This window comes from Leuciscus leuciscus, assembly GCF_965113295.1.
Source record: "Leuciscus leuciscus genome assembly, chromosome: 15".
Lineage (NCBI taxonomy): Eukaryota > Metazoa > Chordata > Actinopteri > Cypriniformes > Leuciscidae > Leuciscus > Leuciscus leuciscus.
The window spans coordinates 15,063,717-15,075,292 of record NC_138739.1 but is presented as its reverse complement, the minus strand read 5'-3'; the positions used below and the strand labels follow the sequence as shown (position 1 = coordinate 15,075,292).

At 37.2% G+C, this 11,576-nt stretch overlaps 2 long non-coding RNA genes across 2 annotated transcripts in view; both read right to left on the bottom strand.

The window, feature by feature from the left end:
• Window positions 1-11,576, bottom strand: part of LOC309476444 — a 247,752-nt gene that overhangs the window by 218,906 nt on the left and 17,270 nt on the right. The window lies entirely within an intron of this gene.
• On the bottom strand, window positions 6,159-7,170 carry LOC309475748. Its single transcript, XR_014197832.1, has 4 exons — window positions 7,131-7,170; window positions 6,717-6,940; window positions 6,530-6,633; window positions 6,159-6,295 (listed from the first exon to the last, which is right to left on the bottom strand). It is a non-coding gene; the product is annotated as an uncharacterized lncRNA (long non-coding RNA).

The window sequence follows — 11,576 nt, the reverse complement described above, 5'->3', positions numbered from 1 at the left end:
TAGTGCCACAATACCAAGATTACACTATTAGGTACCATACTGAAATATCACCTCAACACCAGTTTCAACTAATTCAAACTAATTTGCTATGATTCAGTTTTAAAGTCATTTAAATATTCCATTAAAAATGTAAATATATTGAATTATGTAAACATTGCTTTAGAAGTTTAAACAGTTAATTAGCTAAGAAACAAAGAAATGTGTTGGCAGCAATACAATAGAGTGCTTTGTTTTTCAGTATATAGAGGGTTTGGGTTTACTGAAGTGATCCAGACAGGAACAGTGAGATATTACATTAATAACTGAACATGAATCATTCAAGATTAATATTTTGACCAAGTAATGTCCCGCTCTTCATAGAGCGGCTGCCAGTCAAACACTCAGGTACTGAATTGAGTGTGTACTACTGATACTGGTAATGTTACAATCTTTACTATTGTCTCTATTGTCTATTGTTTACTATTGTTTACTATTGTCAGCTGACAACACTAGAGAGGAACATCCCTGATGAAAACACCAGCATGCTGTTGTCTCTGATAATCATGTTACAAGCTGGTGTTTTCAGCTGGAATCCTTTTATTTATGTTTAAGTCTATGAAGAACTTTGTGTTTTTGTTTGTAATGCCGTAGCTTTGTGGTTCTGAAAGAAAGTCAGTTAAAATCCCACAAGGGTTGATCCGTAAAATATCACCACATTGTGTCCTTGATCAAGTTCTCAATCTCAGGAACAAAATGCCAAATTGTATTTTCATTTGCAACATACTGTTGTTTTGTCTGTTCCAACTTCCATGCCTGTTACTGGCTGCTGTGCAAGCATGTTTACTGGTATTAATCATCTGAATGATGTTTTAACCTTTTCACTTAAATACTCTTGTCTGAACAAAATACTTGTGACCAATCTTAAATACCCACACCCATTATCATTGACACACCCATCATCGTCATCATCATCAAATAATAATTTTAAAGTGATACCGGGACCAATAGTGTCACTATATACTGCAATATAATACTCATAATACATAAAGAGTTTTAACACATTCAATACACATGTGGTATTAACCTGCATTTATAAGAAGCAGCTTAGTGTCAGATCTTCATTCATCCCATGCGGGATGCAAGTGTTCAATTTATGGGCTTGGAGCTGGTTAATCGGCCTCCAAGAGGTGGAGACCGTGAGAACCTCCTCTTGCAGCGAGAGGCTTGGCATATTTTTAATTTGAACACTTGCATCCCGCATGGGATGAATGAAGATCTGACACTAAGCTGCTTCTTATAAATGCAGGTTAATACCACATGTGTATTGAATGTGTTAAAACTCTTTATGTATTATGAGTATTATATTGCAGTATATAGTGACACTATTTGTCCCGGTATCACTTTAATATTATTATTTGATGATGATGACGATGATGGGTGTGTCAATGATAATGGGTGTGGGTATTTAAGATTGGTCACAAGCTTCCCTGATTGCACACTGAAGAAGGCACACGCCGAAACGCGTTTGTGCAAAATAAACGTTTTATATGCATAGTGCGGCCTCTTTACTTTGTTTCATATGTGTTATATAAGGCCAGCACTCTGAAAATCTAAAAAAAACATAGAGTGAAGCCTGCTCCCAACCCTATCACTTGTTGTACTTTATTGAGCGGAGCTCCTCCAACGATGTCCTATGAAGAAGTGGAGCGCCTCACTGACGTGAGAGCAAGCACTTTCACCTACACCGAAAAAGACTGAGCAAATCCTTTTTCCCACACTGACGATGGAAACGCCAGCTGATAATTGGGATATGCAATACAATCAGCTGGAGGATTTACGTAAGAAAGAAACAAGAGCACTGCTGCACGGAAGTGTACTCTCCCAGTACTGGAGAAATAAGCGCATACCCAGAGGATTACGTATAATGAAGGAACCTACATTGGGTCGGGATGATCCAGAGTTCTGTAAGAAATGGTGCGATATCCTTAATAAGTGTTCTCTTGATTTGATGCTGTTAATTGTTGACAATCAAAACAAGAAACTCGCTACAATTAACCAGGAGATTGCCGACCTAGAGGCACAGCTCAAGACAAAATTCTCCTCAGCGCAACTGAAAGAACTCATACAGAAGTGTGACGCGCAGATAAGTGCCTATAAGACGGAGACGCAACATAAAAAAATGGAGAAATATCGTAGAGACACTATGGATTATCGCAACAACAATGTCTACCACTGGCTTCGGGATAACCATGGCCCTGGAGGAGGTAGGCCGAAACCAAGACAAAGGCAACGTAATACCGTGAGCAGCGCCTCATCTGGAGACTGGAGTACTGACACCGATTCGTCCACAAGCAGGCGTTTTTACGCTCCAACACCAGGGCTTTCCAAGGACCTCCCCGTACGTCTCAGGGCGGCACCGCAAGACGCGGAGGGGGAGTAAGAAGCGCAAGAGGACAGAGTTAAAGGACAACGTCATCAACATCTCATCTAAACAGCTAAGTCAAGATCAACTTTCTGTTTTATCCAAAGGTCTTTCATTCGTTCCTGTGAAGGCAAATGATCCTTTTGTGACTAAAATAGAAATGTTCAAGTTTTTTAGATCTATTCGTCTTAAGGCTTTCTATTCAAAAGGAACTGTAAGACAATATAACCAACATGTGACTACCACATCTGAGGAACCCTCTCCTGTCTCTAAAAAGACGCTGTTTAAACCTAAGAGCACTTTTCTTCCTCCCATGAACAATTCCTCGGTAGAAACGTTCTGCCGGCTGGTAGAACAGGATGTTTTCTCCTGTTTTAAGCCCGGTAACTATTCGATCAGACAAAATCTTATGACCTCTGAGAAAGAGGCATTGCATGCATTAATGACTGATGATGACATCGTGATTAAATCTGCAGACAAGGGGGGCTCTATTGTCATCCAGGACAGGACTGCGTATGTACAAGAAATTGAGAGACAGCTTGGTGATGTTAACTTTTATGCTCGTCTACACGGAGACCCCATTATGAGGTTTAGTGAAGAGATAAAATCTATAATGAAAAGAGCTCTATCTGATGTAATCATTGATGAAAAAGAATACAAATATTTGCTACAGTCCAACCCCTTAAGACCAGTGTTTTATACTTTACCAAAAATTCACAAAAGGTTGGATAATCCGCCTGGTCACCCAATTGTTTCTGGAAATCAATCCGTGACTGAGCCGCTGTCTAAATTTGTTGATCACCATATTAAGAATTTAGTGCATAACCTGCCCTCGTTTCTAAAAGATACCACCGACTTTTTGGTGAAATTGTCAGGCATTGGAGAGTTGAATCCAACCGATGTGTTGTGTTCCATGGATGTGACCAGCTTGTACACTAATATCCCTCACGATGCAGGCTTAGCAGCCTTGGAATATTATCTACAGATAAATGAAGTACCACATACAGAGTTTATTTTATCATTAGCTAATGAAGTTCTAATGAAAAATTATTTCATGTTTCAAAATAATTTTTTCTTACAAACCCAGGGTACCGCCATGGGTTCTCCCATGGCTCCCAATTATGCAAACTTATTTATGGGCAAATTTGAACAGGATTTTATTCATAACAATAATCCTTTTAAACAACAATTAAAAGTGTGGTACAGATACATAGATGATATTTTTTTTGTGTGGTCAGGTTCAAAAGAGGAATTGTCCGCCTTTCACGGTTTTGCTAATACGAGATTGCCCTCTATCAAATTTACATTGACCCATGACGATACGCTCTTGCCCTTTTTGGATGTTTTAGTGAGGAAAGTAAAGAATGTGTTACACACTGAAATTTATCGTAAAGAAACGGATCGTAACTCTTTTCTGCATTTCCAGAGTTTCCATCCACCTGCTCTCAAACGCAGTTTGCCCTACAGTCAACTATTAAGAGTACGCCGTATTTGTGATGATGATGAGGTGTTTGAGCGACAAGCGAATGAATTATGTCAAAGATTTATTGACAGGGGATACACATATTTAGTACGTGACTGTTTGGAGCGCGCACGCAGCATCCAACGTACTGATCTGTTGACCAAACGGACCGATCAGAATAACGCTAACACTACAGTGACATGTGTATCCACTTATGGTCAGATCTCAAAGAGCTTAAAGAATATTGTGCATCGCCATTGGCACATTCTAAGCAGTGACCCGAACTTGGGCGACACGTTCCAAGATCCGCCGCGCAGCTGCTATAAACGTGCACCCAACCTCAGAGATCAGCTAGTGAGCTCGCATCTTCCTGCGCCAACTCACTCGCCTTTTCCCTTTAGAATACCACACGGGAATTTCAAATGTTTGAATTGTGCTGCTTGTAATTTTATGATCACAGAAAATACCTTCACACATCCAAAAACAGGCAGGGTGTATAAAATAAAGGGCAGAATCACATGTCTATCAACTTTTATTGTGTATCTACTAACGTGTCCTTGTGGTTTATTTTATGTGGGCAAAACAAAGCGACAATTGAAAACCCGAATTTTCGAACACAAATGTGCCATCAGAAAGAATGACGATAAATCATCAGTTGCAAGACATTTTAGTTCTGTGGGACATAATGCCAACATGCTCAATTTATGGGCTTGGAGCTGGTTAATCGGCCTCCAAGAGGTGGAGACCGTGAGAACCTCCTCTTGCAGCGAGAGGCTTGGCATATTTTTAATTTGAGCACTTGCATCCCGCATGGGATGAATGAAGATCTGACACTAAGCTGCTTCTTATAAATGCAGGTTAATACCACATGTGTATTGAATGTGTTAAAACTCTTTATGTATTATGAGTATTATATTGCAGTATATAGTGACACTATTGGTCCCGGTATCACTTTAATATTATTATTTGATGATGATGACGATGATGGGTGTGTCAATGATAGCCTAATGGGTGTGGGTATTTAAGATTGGTCACAAGCTTCCCTGATTGCACACTGAAGAAGGCACACGCCGAAACGCGTTTGTGCAAAATAAACGTTTTATATGCATAGTGCGGCCTCTTTACTTTGTTTCATATGTGTTATATAAGGCCAGCACTCTGAAAATCTAAAAAAACATAGAGTGAAGCCTGCTCCCAACCCTATCACTTGTTGAACAAAATACTTGCAATTGTACAAATCTCTGTTTCTTAAGTTTATCCTGTTTGATCTTCTTGTTCAAAGAGCTCATTGTCTTACACTGTTAGACTTTTCAAGGGTTTTTTACAGTAACTTACTGGCAACACTGTTGCCAGTAAGTTACTGTAATTAAGAGTTACAGTACCAAACCGTATTTCAGTTTTGTGTAATACAGTGCATTACTGTAAAAACGAAGCTAATCAGTACAGTGCATTACTGTAAAAACTAAGCTAATCAGTACACTACTGTAATTATTTTTATTTGTACTAAATATAAATTAGATTTGATAATTTTGATATATGATTAATTTTATTTTTATCCTACATAAGTACTACTTTCATACAAACCAATTAGACAAAGTTATCACAAAATACCATTTTTTTATTTAAAACATTTCATATATATCACAAAATAAACATGCCAATGCTGGAAATGATGTGTGAAATTTTTACACATTAATGGGTAAGTTTAGAGACAACATTTTTTGTGTTAATTTTAACTCATTCATTGTGTTAATGATTTTAACAAAGTAAATATGTCAGAGAGGTTAGCACAAAGATGTGTAAACGTGTTAAATTAACACATTATGTGCTGTCCTTCACTGCAAACATTTTTGAAAACATACATAAAATCATAAACAAAACATTAGCATTTGACTAAATGAATGTAGAGTCATTGGTTGTTTAGCTTATACAAGTATTATAATGAAATATCAACCATTACATTCATAAAACTGCAGAATATAAATACATTAAGCCTTCAAAAAGGAAATGTCCAAAACAGGACAAAACACAGTTCTTTTCACAATACAAGACACATAACCCCACCTTAAAAATAATTTCACTTATTTCCAAAAATGTGTTGGATTCATGTACACTGGTGGCCAAAAGAAGTATTTAAGTGGCGTAATGTTTTTGAAAGAAGTCTTTTTGATGCTCAAGAAACATTTATTATTATTATCAATGTCTGACTGTCTACTCCATCTTTTCTACAGCATAGGAGTAAAAGTCATCATCAAAATAATCTTTAAAAAGCCAACACAATGTTTTTGTCCACCTTTGTGAATAAATGAACTTCTCCAAAGATTGGTTCCTGTTCAGAACTTGATTGACAACATCAGAGTGTTCCCTGGTCTGCATGCGTGCCCACAAACACAAATGTACTCAGTCCTTCAGAGGAGATCCCGGTTCCAAAACTATATGAGAGAGAGAGAGAGAGAGAGAGAGAGAGAGAGAGAGAGAGAGAGAGAGAGAGAGAGAGAGAGAGAGAGAGAATATTAGTGTCACATTATTTTTAACCTCCTTTTTTGTTAATTTTTATTATTATTTTAACAAAAACTTAAGAATATATATTTGTAAACAGCTTTTGTCAATAAATAGCATACAAAAGAACTAAATTAAATTATGCCAGATTAAATTTTAATACTTACAAATCCTAAATTCTGTCCAAAAATGCTGAGATGCATAGAAAGAAGTTGAACGACTGAAATAGATGATTTTAGCCCATTTCAGCTTGTCTGCAGTGAAGGAGTTCCTGTTTGAGACAAATACACAGTAAGAAACATGCAAGAAATCACTGTGTGATGATCGTTCTCCTTCCTACAGTAGTTAACCCACCTGTGCACTGATATTAGGACCTTCCTGGTCAGGTGGGACTGCAATGGTAGAGTCGCTGGCTAATAAAATATAAAAATAATGCAAAAATATAAACTTAAGTTGTTTAGAATGCTAGATTTGGTCTGAATGAATTAGTGAGAGTTTTACTGCAGTGCTTACCTGGATACATTTAATCTGGTGAGACTGAACAAAGACAATGGTCCATCTTCTGATTGGTTCATTTGCTGTGTAATAAAGTTAGACATAATGCAAAGGTCACTTATTTGATATAAAGTTAGCCAATTTTATAGAGATTTTATAAGATATTGTTAGCTACCTAGTCTGCACCAGTGGCTCAAAAGCAATTTTCACATAGTGTATGCTAATCATTTCAGCAAACTTATCTCAAAATATATCACAAATGGGCTGGCCTACCTCTGGAATCTTGCTAAGTCACTGGCGCGAATTGGCGCTTTCGCAGTTGCCTTTAAACACAAAAATGGAAGTAAATATTAAATTCCATTAAAAAAAAACAACTATAATATGGTATAGTTTGCAAACTAATGCTAAAACTATAAAGGTTCTCATCAGTAGGCCAACATTAGGATATAAACAGAATTTCACATTAGTTTATTCACATTTATTGTTAATGTAAACGCGTTGCTCGTTGGCATATTTTAACTCGACAATTCAATAATCTAACAAAGTGTGTAAAATGAAACGTTAGCTCAGTTTACCATGGTAAAGTTCGTTACCGCCATGTTGACGACGAGTAACGTTAGGCTAACGTTAACGTTATAACATACGTTAAACTGGGCACAATCCTGTCAACATACACAGAATGTTTTTTTGTTTTTTTTACCTTGCTTGCTGATCTCTCTCTCTCGGTGAAGTGAATTCCGTCTCTTCCCCTGGCCAGACACGAACGTCGCGATCCAACAAAAGACAGACCCCATTACCTACACTGGATGTCTGTCTGACGCGACACGACAAATCCCAGACAGTGTAGTGATGCGCCGCGGCCGTTATATTTCAGACGTAGTCCGATACGAGTCCAAGCGCTCGCACTAGTTCTTACAAGGGATAAACAGGTTTGCATTTAAAGGTCCGGTCGCTTCAATGTGTCCAATATAGACAGCCTCTGGCTATTATAGCGTTGTAGACACGTGGTGTAAGGCAACAATTAGGAAATAAAAAGCACGGTGGAATGGTGCCAGCCAGAGAGGCAGTTACGTCAAATACAGTAGTATACAGCAAATTTAAAAAATACAGTAAGTCTCTGTATGTGGTGTTAGACGTCACAGAAAATTCCCATGATGCAATTGGAATCACAGTTATTTACTGTAAAGAGAAATAGCAGTATAATACTGGGGGATTTAAAGTAAATAACTGTAGAAATTACAGAAAAGTCTAACAGTGTACAGAACATCATCAGATCTCTCTGAACTCTGAGATCTGGGTTTCCCAAATCAACTGCAGGATTTAGCAGTGTCACATGGTGCACTTTATTGTAAATGTTCTCAGAAAAGTCATGTCAGTGTTAGAGTACTATGATAGGCCTCAGAAAAGCACAACCTCAGTAGAAGACAGACCTTGGGTGCCTTGCTCTTTGAGTGGAATATTTTTAGACCTTTTTTTGTATTGTTTGTTTGTTGTTTGTTTAGCTTCAAGGAAAATGTGCTTTAAAATGTTAGCCCATAAAAACACTATTTTATTTTCTGTAACAATGAAATGTGATGAATGACATTAAACAGATTTGTCTCACTCATTACGACTGGAATCTGTGAGTTTGTTATCAGAAATAACTGAACTAAGCTAATCATTTATAGAGTGACTGTCTCTGTACATTACTTACTGATGGACGAAATGTTCACCTGTTACATTTTAGGATTCAACTTTTGACATTTACTAAAGCTAACTAGATGTACAACTTCATCTTTAGCAATATGACCAGTGTCTAATCAACTGTGATTTTAATATGTTTTTATTTCGTTTATTTATATTGGAGGAAAGTGAAGGCTGTTCTTGGAAATCTGAATTCTTAGGTAAGGTTTCTGTCGAAGTTTTCACTGACTGAGTCTTATGAATTTTATTTGCATAATATTAGTTAGTTTTTCCTGTGAACGCTGCTGTTTCACATTGATCTCAGTGCTATGATGCTGTTTTAGCTGCTTTTGCTCAAAAATCCACCATTTATCAGTTCAATTAATATCATAAGACTGATGACCAAATCACAAACAGAGCATCACATAAAGCTGATTATATAAGATGGAAATATGACATCTAGAACAGCAGCATCTCTTAAATAGCGCATCCTATCGGTTAATAGTAGAGATATTATTATAGAGATGTGATTTTCTGCTTTGGACACTAGAGAGCGATGATGTGCTTGTGTTACATTTGCTAAAATATCCAGCCGAGCTTTTTTTGTGTGATGCTGTAAACCACTATGCAATGCATAGAATAATAATGGCCTATGTCAAGAGTGAGACTTAGGCCGTTTTATTTAGCCAAAGTCAAAAGACAATGAGACTTAGGCAATTTTACAAGCTTTTCAAGATGGCAGCTGCATCAAGAACTAAAATCTACTCAACCTCTCAATTATTGGTTCAGTTTTTTGTGTTTTCTGAGAAACCTGAAAAAAATTACTAGGACAATTATTTTAGGAAGGTGACGATATAAAATATTTCTTAGAAATTGCTGGAGAGAATTTGCAATAACATTTTTGATGCTGAGATATAATAACTAAAGACGCCTGTGATTTAAAATCGGATCAATGGTTTTGGATTTCTGAGCAAGAAAAAAATGACAATTACAATAGAAAGTGCAGAAATTTCAATCAAAAAATGTGGTCAAAAACAGAGACCTCAGCTGATGAAAATGATCATTTTAACGTCTAGCAGCTTTATTACCCTGATATAGAAAGAAATGATTCCGTAAATAAATTATAAAATGCTTTTATAACTCACCGATCAGTCTCCACCAGCACACACAGAACAAAACAAACATGTGAAACATTTTATTCAACAGTTCACTGAAAAGTCTGATCTAAAGACTATATCCGGTGAAAACACTCAAACTGTTTATCTGGTTTGTGAATCCTCCCTCTGACAACGTGTGACCCTCCTATTTAACATACATGTACACACACTGAACATGAATATGTTTAATATGTGTGTGTGTGTGTGTGTGTGTGTGTGTGTGTGTGTGTGTGTGTGTGTGTGTGTGTGTGTGTGTGTGTGTGTGTGTGTGTGAAACATTCATGAAGGTGTAAAACATTCTTCATTTTTATCATTTGACATTGATTATTTTTTGCTTTTTTTAAAAGGTTTGAAATACATTTCATGGTAAAATGGAGCCTAACTCTTATCGATTTAAATATGGTTGTATATATTTATAGTTTTAGTGTATGGAAACACCAAAGCACACACTTAAAACCACGTGCCCTTTCACAGTACTATTTTTACTGACGTTCATCTTCTGAGTCAGATTGAAACCTGCTGCGGTCGGTTTTCTACAGAAACATGATCTGTTGGATGGACAAACATCTTGTAGGTGAGAGTGAGCATTCAGAGGTGTTTAGGTGAAGAGTTTCTTCCTGTCCTGCTACGTACTTTTTTACTTTTTTAATCTACTGAAACAATAAACCATGATCAGACACATTGTTTGACACAGGGAGAAAAACTAATGAAAAACACACTGATCATATTTTACTCATATTTAGTAAATCAAGCATCAGTTCAGGCAGGGCACATCCGTCAAGCTTGCATCAACATCACCAGCTCCTCTCATCCGCAGGATTTGTGCTTCAAATATTTCCTCATCAAATTCAGTCAGTCATTTATCTGGATTTAAGTCATTACATTTAAAGAGGCCATATTATTCCCTTTTACAAGTCTTGATTTTGTTTCTGGGCTCTACTAGAACAGGTTTTCATGCTTGAACATTCAAAAAACACTATTTTCATCATATTTGTCATTGTTGAAGCGTGAGCTGCAAGCTGGGGAAAATATGAACTAAACAGAGTGTTACAGTCTGTCACTGTCAGTAATACTCTGTTTAGTTCCTGTCTCTATGAAGCCCCTCCTTTCGAAAAAGCACAATGTGCTCTGATTGGTTGGCTGGACCAGTGTGTTGTTATTGGTCAAGCACTTCGAGTGTGTTTGGGAAATGTCCAGACCCTTACCATAACTGCGAGTTTCAACACACTGGCTGCATCCGAAATCTCTCTCTTGACTAGGTACTTATTTTGATTACTAATATAATTACTTAATGACTGCTAAAAAAAAGTATGTTCTATATGAATGTGTGTAGTATGACTGTAATCATGACGTACTACATTTGCCATATTTAAATATCATGTGATTTTTCAGCGTCAGGTACGTCGCTTCACTGCCATTCATAAATCCCCTACTGGCCTCATGGGTTATTAAAATGTCCATCAAATGCACACTTCAGAATCCTGCTGAAAGAAGTATGTCATCCAGGTACTTTTTGCCTTCTCTTTTATGAGTACTGTGAATACAGACTTCTGTCACATACTGTTTTTCGACTACAGTAGGGAAATTAGCCAATACTAATGCAAGTCAACCAGGCCCCGCCCCTTTATTTTGTGTATCCCTTGGGCGGGAATTATTTAAATGAGGAATATTGTGACGTATTCATTCGGGATGAGGAGGGGGAAGGGATAAAAATGGATATAAACTTCAGCTGTAAAATGCAAACACAGTGCGAGCGTCACTACGGTAAGAACTGTAGCAGAAAGTGTCCGACTTCACATCTCCGTTTTCAGTTCTTCCAGCCTGCACGTGGAAACGTACTCGGTTACTAACGTAACCTCGGTTCTCTCTAGAAGAGGGAACGAGTACTTGCATAAGATAT